Raw genomic sequence first — 9,221 nt, forward strand, 5'->3', positions numbered from 1 at the left:
AAAATTCACCCTCACTATCCGGTGGTGACTCCTGAGCTGGACCAGAAAGCATAGTAGCAGACACCAAAGCCTCTAAATCGGTTGTAGCTTCTAAGCCAGTAAGGAGGCTATCTCGCACCTCAAGCTCTTGAGCAATATCATGGAAAACCTCCTCAGAATCTGAGAGGTGAGTAAGGCGATCAAATCGACTTCCCTTGTAAAAGAGATCCAGAGAAGTTGGGAGTCACTTGGCCTGGTCGGCCAAAGGCTTGTCCACCACCTGCTTCGATCATCTGTTTTTACTTTTATTGGATATGTAAGTGGACCACCCACTATGGACCATATCCAGATCAGTCACTTGATTGTGTAAAAAGGATTGTTGTGCAGATGAATTAATGGCAACTTCAGTGGAAACACCACGGGGTACCTTCTCTAGACCTTGTTTTTGAGAGCCCTCAGGGAGGAGAGGTGTTTCTGGTATACATAGCTCCTCTTTTCGCTCAGCCAGATCATCTATTATTAATACAGAAGAAAAATCTTTGCCCTCCTTACCTGGCGTTTTGACTGAAGGTGTTTGGGATGCCAAACATTTCAAGATGTTTATCCAACGCCTTATGTTTTATACACTCTGCATACAGGCACACCGTTTCTTCCTAAACTATTTGTTAAGCCAACTGGTGCGGGTCCGGAACAGCTGGCATAATCTGCTTGGGAGCATCTACAACCTGAGCTCCTCACCTAGTGCTTCAGGCCATCTACTGTAGATGGGCAGCCCATCAACCTAGCCAAGAACTACAGAGCCAGTAATATCAGGATGAGCAACACTTTCTTCTGAGGCTAATGTAGGTGTCTTGACTTGAGAAAAAACAGGAATCTGTGCGGCAGGGCCCTGCGCAATAGTGGCTTGCAGTAGGAAAATTTCCCTTTAGGACACATCCTGAAAAGGTGATCCTCACTCCCACACAAGTTATACTTTTTTGGAGTTTGACAGTCTTGCACTTTGTGATCCAAACCACCACAATTCCGACAGACAGAACCAGCACATTGTTCTTTGGAATGACCAAATTGCTGACAAAACTTGCAAAATAAAGGTTGTCCGGAATATACTCAAAAACCCTTGTTAACACAGAGGGTAAAAGTATGGGGAAGATGAGCAAGGTCCCTGAGCTCTGAGGGTCTTCTTTAAAAGTCACTAAATATTTGCACTTGCCATTCCTTATACCACACATATTCTTAATTTTCTGCCCCACTCTAATTTTGGAACAGAAGCGGGTCAGAAAGAACTCTATGAGTCTTGGATCAGTATGAGGGTTATACATATGTACTACTAATTCCAACTCTTTTGGTGCAAACATTGGAGTAACTGACAGCCCTTCCAAAATGCGTTTGTATTTGTCATCAACAACAACTTGTAAAACCTTTTGACATATAGAGTCACTAGAAAAGGGGATATCTAAAACACCTCGGTTGGAAAAGTCTTAAATACATTCAATTGAAGTATCAGCCACATTACATTCATTCTTCAAGAAATCCTCCACTATAAAAAAAAAAAATTCTTCTCCTTACGATGCTCCTCATTTACTTCCACTCTGAGCGAGTTTGAAATATAATCAAAAGCTCGGGCTGACTCTGACACTTTAGAGGGAGAAGCTATACTAACAAGCTAACGTGTGAGAAACACATGTGGCAGTCAAGAGTTAAACTGCTGTAGAAAGCAGAGGAATTGACACACAGGAAATAAGTTTTTTGGCAAAATCAACTCTGCTGCGGTCTTACCTCTGAGCTCAGTGGCACACCAACAGATCCAGGAGAAGGTGGTGATTAAAAGCAAAAGTCCATCTGGAAAAGGAGGAGAGGGGGGACCCTCTATCCAGGGGTCAAGCGGTTAGGTAGAACTAAGGGGAAAAGTGTCCCCTGATACCCCACAATTCCCGTTCCAAGCGTAACCTCAGTAACAAAACAAGAAACCCTACGCAAGAAACCGAAAAGCAGCTCCGTGAGACGATGGTCATGAAAGGACAGCTCCTCAGGTATCCTCCAGCCTCAGAGCATCAGCCAGGTCCTGGTCATGCCAGGAGTCGCAGGCCAAGCCCCATGACCGGAGGGTTCCCTGAAACGTAAGTGAAGAAAAAGAAAGAAGTGGTACTCTGAGCCCCCACCAGTCTTGGAGCATCAGCCAGGTCCTGGGCAAGCCAAAACTCACAGGCCTGTCCCCTCAACTTTAGGGAGTGTCAGAAACTTTTTTGTGAATGGGAACAAAAAGCCCTCAATCCTCGCAATCCAGAGGTGTCAGCCTTGCCCCAGACAAGCCAGAGAACAAATGAACAACACCTTAGATCGTCAGAAGGAGGATATCTCTTAAAAGGATCTTTTGTCCCCTATTGAAACACAGCCTGGCTCCAGGCATTCCAGAGTGATGCAGGCCCAGCCCCTTCAAGGGCCATAAATCAACCCCACCTTCAGGCATACCAAGCTTACATTGGATCTTAGCCAAAAGGCTGAGAATCGATAACCCGAAAGGTGCCAGAATTTTGACCTCACCTCCTGGTCTCCCTGGCTGACTCAGGCTGGAGTCTTCCTTTCTATCACTGCTCATGGGCCTTTGGCCTCTCTTCGCAAGAGCTCAGCAAGTGCCAAAAAGAAAAAGAGGCCCTGGCGTCAGGGTTTCTTCCAGCTCCCAGAGTTCTGAACAGTCGCCTCATTATGCATCCCTTAGCATACCCAGGTTGCCCACTTTCTAGTTTTTTCATGCCGGCCCCTTCCTGTCCACTGCATCCAGCCCCTGGGCCGGGACACTGGACAACGGGCCAGGCCACCCTGGATAGCACCCTGACAGCAAGTGGCCAGCACCTCACCATCGCATACCCTTTAGCCTAGGCCTAGATAAGGCTCTGCTGTTCGTAGATGGGCAGGGATGGGCAAAGAAGAAAAAGGATTCTGTCTTTTCCTTCTTGACCAGTGAAGACATGGGCACGGTCTAATTCTGCTCTTCCACAACTAGTGTTGTTTTTTTGTCTCTCTCTCTCTCTCTCATTCTTCCTATTTTTCCATTCCTATCTCGCTCCTCCTCACTTGCTGAAAACTGGGAGATCAAGAATGGGCTCTTGCCCTCTGCTTCCCCTCTTTTCCTCAACTCGCTCTCCTGTGAAATGGATCCAAAAATGAAAGAAACACACTGCAGAAGGTGCGTCTTTTTCTGACATTTTGCTCTGCCAAGTGTAGCCTCGGGCAGAGAGGAAAAAAAATTAAAAGAAAAGGGGGTGCGGTATTAAATATGACAAAAATAATTAAATAAATAAATAAAACAAGACAAACCGTCACAAAGTGGCCAGGTTGGTTTTATTTACAATGAAACATATTAGCCTTACTTTACATAGTGTGTCAGTGAAGAGCTACTTTTGTTTTTCATCTTTCTTTCAACAGCACGGTTTTCCAGGAGTGGGGAAGTGCACCATCCCTAGAGGTGCTGCAATACCAGGTTGATGTGTGGAGTGGACAGAGAAAGCTCCTATTCCATCTCCCTGTTCCAAAAATCAAGTTAATGTATGGTCCCCACATAGAGGACGTATCAGATATTAAACTGATAAGAACATTTTTTTTAATAAAAATAGATCTTTATTGAATTTAAAAAGCAAGATACAGGTTAACCAGTGACATAGAGTGGTGTACATTTGCCAGACCAGAGTTGATGAGCGCAGGCATACTCTCTGGTGGTTTCCATCTAGATGTATATGTATTTTGCGATTTTTTAAGCAGCCATTTTGCCTATTCTTTATTTTTCCATATTTTGTCTACTTCTTGTGTGCCTAACCTTTTAATGTCAGGTAACATATATATCATTGCTTTATTTAAAACAATTTCAAACATTCATTTGTGTTCAGATTTTTGTGTGAAAACAAAAGTAACTTTCTGGATGCCCATAAACTCTCTTTGCCTTCATTGATCTTCTTCCACGCTGTCTCTTTGTCTGCTAGGGGAAGACCCAGTCCATACAAAATGATCTCATGGTCTAAAGATTCCATGCTTGTGATTTTTTTTAGTAGTTTTCCCAACCGCTTCCAAAGTCTTTCAGCATTTTGGCAGTTCCACATCAAGTGTATTGTTGTTTCTTCCTGTAGGCAGTTCTCTCTGGGGTAAGTTAGTGTTTAAATTCTGCGGTGTTGTAACTCTCTTTATGGTAAGCATGAGTGCACCACCATCCACACAATGTCTTTTTGTTTGTTTGTCAGTTTCTTCCAGCTTACTTGCTTCCTGTTGGAAAATGGGTTATTGGTAAGGGCAGGTAAGTACCTACACATAGCAATAGGCCACTAACCTCCCCTTAGGTCCAGTTAGGTCTCAATAAATTAAACCTAGCTCAACCCTTGGTAGCTTGGCAACGAGTGACAAGGCTTAACTTAGGAGACATATGTAAAAAGCATTTAAAAATCACAAACCAGTAAATAAGTAAAATAAAAACACAATAAAAATCCGACACCAATTTATAAAAATAGATTATATTTTTATCTTTAAAATAACACAAAAAGGAATAAAATCTGATAAGGGGAACCGGAGATATTAATTTTTAAAGAATTAATGCACTCTAGCACATAGAACAAAAAGAGCCAATCTGGTCATCTGATCGCACCTCGACCGGGGCAAAGTCAAAGTTTAAGGCCGACTGTGATGGAGCCCGGCTCGGCTACAGCCCACGGAAGGCCTCGGTCAAAAGTTTACCTTAGAACTTAGTCGTTTTTCTGGAGACTTTCTTCAGCAGGACCAAGTATCCAGTCCAATTCGACCTCCTGGAACTCTTCCTCGGATTCATGTCGTGGGAGCCCTCGGTGGAGATTTTTACCTTCAGACGTAGTCATTTTTTCGAAGTGAAAATCCTTTGACCGGGGCAAACCTGAATCTTGATCTGATGTCCTTGGAGCCTTCTATGGATACACTGCCTGGGAAGTCCCGGTCTACTTCCTACGTTCGGACTTAGTCACTTTGTAGGAGATTTTCTTCACTGGGACAAACCTGCAAGTCAGGCCGGGTCGCGGTTGAGGCAAACCGGCTCGAGTTGCCGCGGCGGGTAGGTCCCTTTATGGAGCTTTATTCCAAAAGTTCTCCAAACTTCTGGATCTTCTTACAGATGCTCCTTTAAGGATCTTTTGAGGTCCACAGCTTACCCCAAGGTCCCAGAAGCTCTGAGATGCTCCTTGAGGGTGTGGACTACAACTCCCAGAATGCACCTGGCGCAAACTCCTTTTTGGCGACTAGGCAGTGGTCAGCTGGTTGGTTTCTTCAGGAGTTGGAACAGAGGACTCTGGTTCGCAAGTTTTCACCTGAACAAGTTGAAGCCAGGCAAAGTCCTTCTTGTGGCGCATATATAGTTCTATAATACAAAAGTAGATTAAGGTAATACACATATGATAATGAATAGTATAGACCTCTTCTTGGTGTTCCAGAGAGATGTTTAATTGGATCAAAAGTTGTGTACCAGTGAGTACAGCCAGTCAAGCACAGCCAACACGTGTTTCGTCACACAGTGACTTTTTCAAGGCTGTAAAGAATATACCATACTCAGATATTAGCTTTACATTGTTACAAAGAAGCGGCATATTTATAGCCAAAAATGGACATGTGAGAATACAGACATGAAAGAGGGCGACAAATTGTTAAGCAAAGAAAATACATAATAGTAGGTAACCAAAAAATGGGTTGATCAAGGAAGATTACTGAGCATGGAAGAGCGTGAAAGAGTGGGTAACGTGCCACGTACAGGTGTAGCCAAAACATGGACCACCAAAGTGTTTCCAGAAAGTGAGCGTAATGTAGCATAAACGCCACACCTCTAGCACCTTGCATTTACATATTACCCAAAGTGCACAAACCAGGGATGTTTTCACCGGGTAGACCAATCATCTCAGGCACAGGATCACCCACAGAACACATTTCTGAATATATCAACTCCTACCTACAAACATTGGTACGTAACCTTCCCTCTTTCCTCCAGAATATGAGGGATTTGCTTTGCCAATTAGAGGACATTGACTGGACTGATGAATGTTGCTTCGTCAGCTTGGATGTAAACTCTTTGTACACCTCCATCCCACTGGAACGGGGGCTAGAGGCTTTGTCTATGGCACTCTCTAGGAGAGATGCAACACTTTATGAACACACCAACATGTTATTAGGCCTCACACGACTAGTGTTAGAGAACAATGTGTTTCTACATGAAGGCCACTGGTACAAACAATCACACGGAGTGGCAATGGGAGCTGAATTCTCACCCTCATATGCAAATTTTTACATGGGCCAGTTTGAAAAACAACATCTTTGGACTAACTGCCTGGCTACTATCACACAACATATTCTGTTTTTGGGGAGGTATATACTCACCATTTTGACTGGAAACAGACAGGACCTAGGAACACTTATCGACCACCTAAACAATAACAACTACAACCTGGTCTTTACACACAAAGTAGACTGTGATCACATAGAGTTTATGGATCTTCTCTTATATGTTACCAACAACAAGATCTCTTCCAGAATATTTAGGAAACCCACTTCATGCAACTCAATCTTGCATGCACTTAGCGCACACCCTAGTGCCCAGATCAAGGCCATCCCATATGGTGAAATGATCAGAACCAGATACAACTGCAGTGACAATGAGGTTTTTTCACAAGAAATAGAACGGCTGGCACAACGCTTCCGTAATAGGGGGTACTCAGAACAAACAGTTTCCACAGCGAGTAAACGTATAGCTTCCAAGAAACGCAACACCCTATTTATTAGGGGACACAAAAAATCCAACAAAAACAAGAGAAAGGACATTTCCCTCATTACTAGATACAGTCCTTTGAGCAATTATTTGTTCAGCATATTGAAAAAACACTGGCATCTGCTACTCTTGGATGTAGGGCTTAGGTCTGTTGTAGGGAAGACACCATCAATCACTCACAGTAGAGGACGAACTATAAGAAACATTCTGTGCCCTAGCTACATAGCTCCACTTACACCAGTTCACCCTCATGTGTGGTTACCTACTAAACCTGTTGGTTTCTATAAATGTGGCTGCTGCATTTTGTGCCAATTCTCTCTTAACAAAACATTGACTTTCTCACATAACACAGGATACACTTACTATATTAGACAGATTATTAACTGCAATACTAGATACACAGTCTACTGTATCAGTTGTGTCTGTGGAGTAATCTATGTGGGGAGTACGATTCGTCTGAAGGAACGCATCCAAGAACATGTTAGAGCAATAAGGAACTATAAACTCAGGTTACCCTCTTGCTGTACATTTCAATTCACTACATGACGAATCGAATATTCCAAATATCAGATTCCATGGCATCACTCAAGTAATTACATCACCAAGATTGGGTGACAAGACTAAGGAACTACGCAAATGTGACGCTAAATGGATACTTAAATTACGGGCTGTGGAAAAAGGTTTAAATATCGACAGGGAACTTAATATGTTCCTGTATTAGTAACTTTATGTTGCGATACAGTAGCATGTGGTTTCATATTTGTTTATGTTTTGAAGCTTTGTAGTTTTGTACACATCATGTATGAACAATCTTGTTAACTGATTTATCGGTTGAGATATTTTAGACATTCTATGTAATAGACTATGGATTATACAGACTATGGCGGTCATTCTGACCCTGGCGGTCAAAGACCGCCAGGGCGGAGGACCGCGGGAGCACCGACGACAGGCCGGCGGTGCTCCAATGGGGATTCCGACCGCGGCGGTAAAGCCGCGGTCGGACCGGCAACACTGGCGGTCTCCCGCCAGTGTACCGCCGCCCCATTGAATCCTCCAAGGCCGAGGGGATTCCGACCCCCCCTACCGCCATCTCGGACCGCCGGGAACCGGATGGCGGTAGGGGGGGTCGCGGGGCCCCTGGGGGCCCCTGCAGTGCCCATGCCACTGGCATGGGCATTGCAGGGGCCCCCGTAAGAGGGCCCCTACAAGTATTTCACTGTCTGCTTGGCAGACAGTGAAATACGCGACGGGTGCAACTGCACCCGTCGCACAGCTTCCACTCCGCCGGCTCGATTCCGAGCCGGCTTCATCGTGGAAGCCTCTTTCCCGCTGGGCTGGCGGGCGGCCTGAAAGTGGCCGCCCGCCAGCCCAGCGGGAATGTCAGAATTACCGCCGCGGTCTTTCGACCGCGGAACGGTAACCTGACGGCGGGACTTTGGCGGGCGGCCTCCGCCGCCCGCCAAGGTCAGAATGAGGGCCTATGTCTAATACAACTAGTCTTGAGTTAGAGCTTTATTCTGCCGCACGAATTACAGTAAGCTTTTCTTGTATGCAATATAATTGACTAGCAACCATTACTTCATCTACGGCTATCTGCATGTGGGTTTCCAATTACTTTGGATTTACATCTTACCATCTCACTCTTTTGGATGATAATGCATGGCAAACACACACTGGATTGACTTCCTTTTTTTTTTTTACTTTCCTATTTTTCAGCTGTTTATTTTCTCAGTCTGACCCAGAGTGTCATTACTCTCTGTGTGGGCATTCCCCTTTTCTTTGGACATATGTCTCACCAATTTATCTTGGATGGTTAGTTCGTGGTTTTTTACTTACTGGATTTTAATTCTTACCTCCTTGTGGTTGTTTAGTTAGAAGTCATTTTGACCCACTCTCACTCTTATAGGCTGCCTTAAATTGCAAAATTTTATACTATTATATATCTTTTCCATCCCAACATGGCTGCCGCTCCTACCCACTCGGTGGAACTTGCTCATACTGAGGTAGCTCCTATTCATCACGGACTTAGTCCGTTTTCAATGTCGGCATCATGGCTGCTACTTATATTGCTCGTATACCGAGCATTACCAGCACTCTTTGTAACGGAATACACAGGCCGCTACTCGACTTATAGGTAAATGCTGCGCACTGTCGCTTATTTAATTTATCCTTTGCTCCACTATATGTACCTAGCTCGAGTCACTTGTTTTTAATTGTTTGGTCAACTTCTTTTGACCATTACGGCACATAGACCACGATGCGGGTAATGGCCTGAGCCCTTTTACTTTACTTGTGTTTTTAATTTAACCTGCATGTAGACAATACCACTCTTTGGGAGTGTTATCTTTTGGGCACACCACTAGGCCGTTACACAGCTGTAGGCGGGCTGCTTACGGAACAGCCTTAACGCTCCACGCTATCTAATAACTGTAAGGAAATGCCTCCTTGGCATGGTTACCTCCTAACTTTTTGCCTTTGCTGA

General features: G+C 44.3%; 1 pseudogene; it reads right to left on the minus strand.

Moving 5' to 3' along the window:
- Nucleotides 1-3,420: 3,420 nt before the first annotated feature.
- Nucleotides 3,421-3,592, minus strand: LOC138297618 (U2 spliceosomal RNA; annotated as a pseudogene).
- Nucleotides 3,593-9,221: the final 5,629 nt, after the last annotated feature.

Source organism: Pleurodeles waltl, chromosome 5, assembly GCF_031143425.1.
Source record: "Pleurodeles waltl isolate 20211129_DDA chromosome 5, aPleWal1.hap1.20221129, whole genome shotgun sequence".
In the NCBI taxonomy this organism is placed as follows: Eukaryota; Metazoa; Chordata; class Amphibia; order Caudata; family Salamandridae; genus Pleurodeles; species Pleurodeles waltl.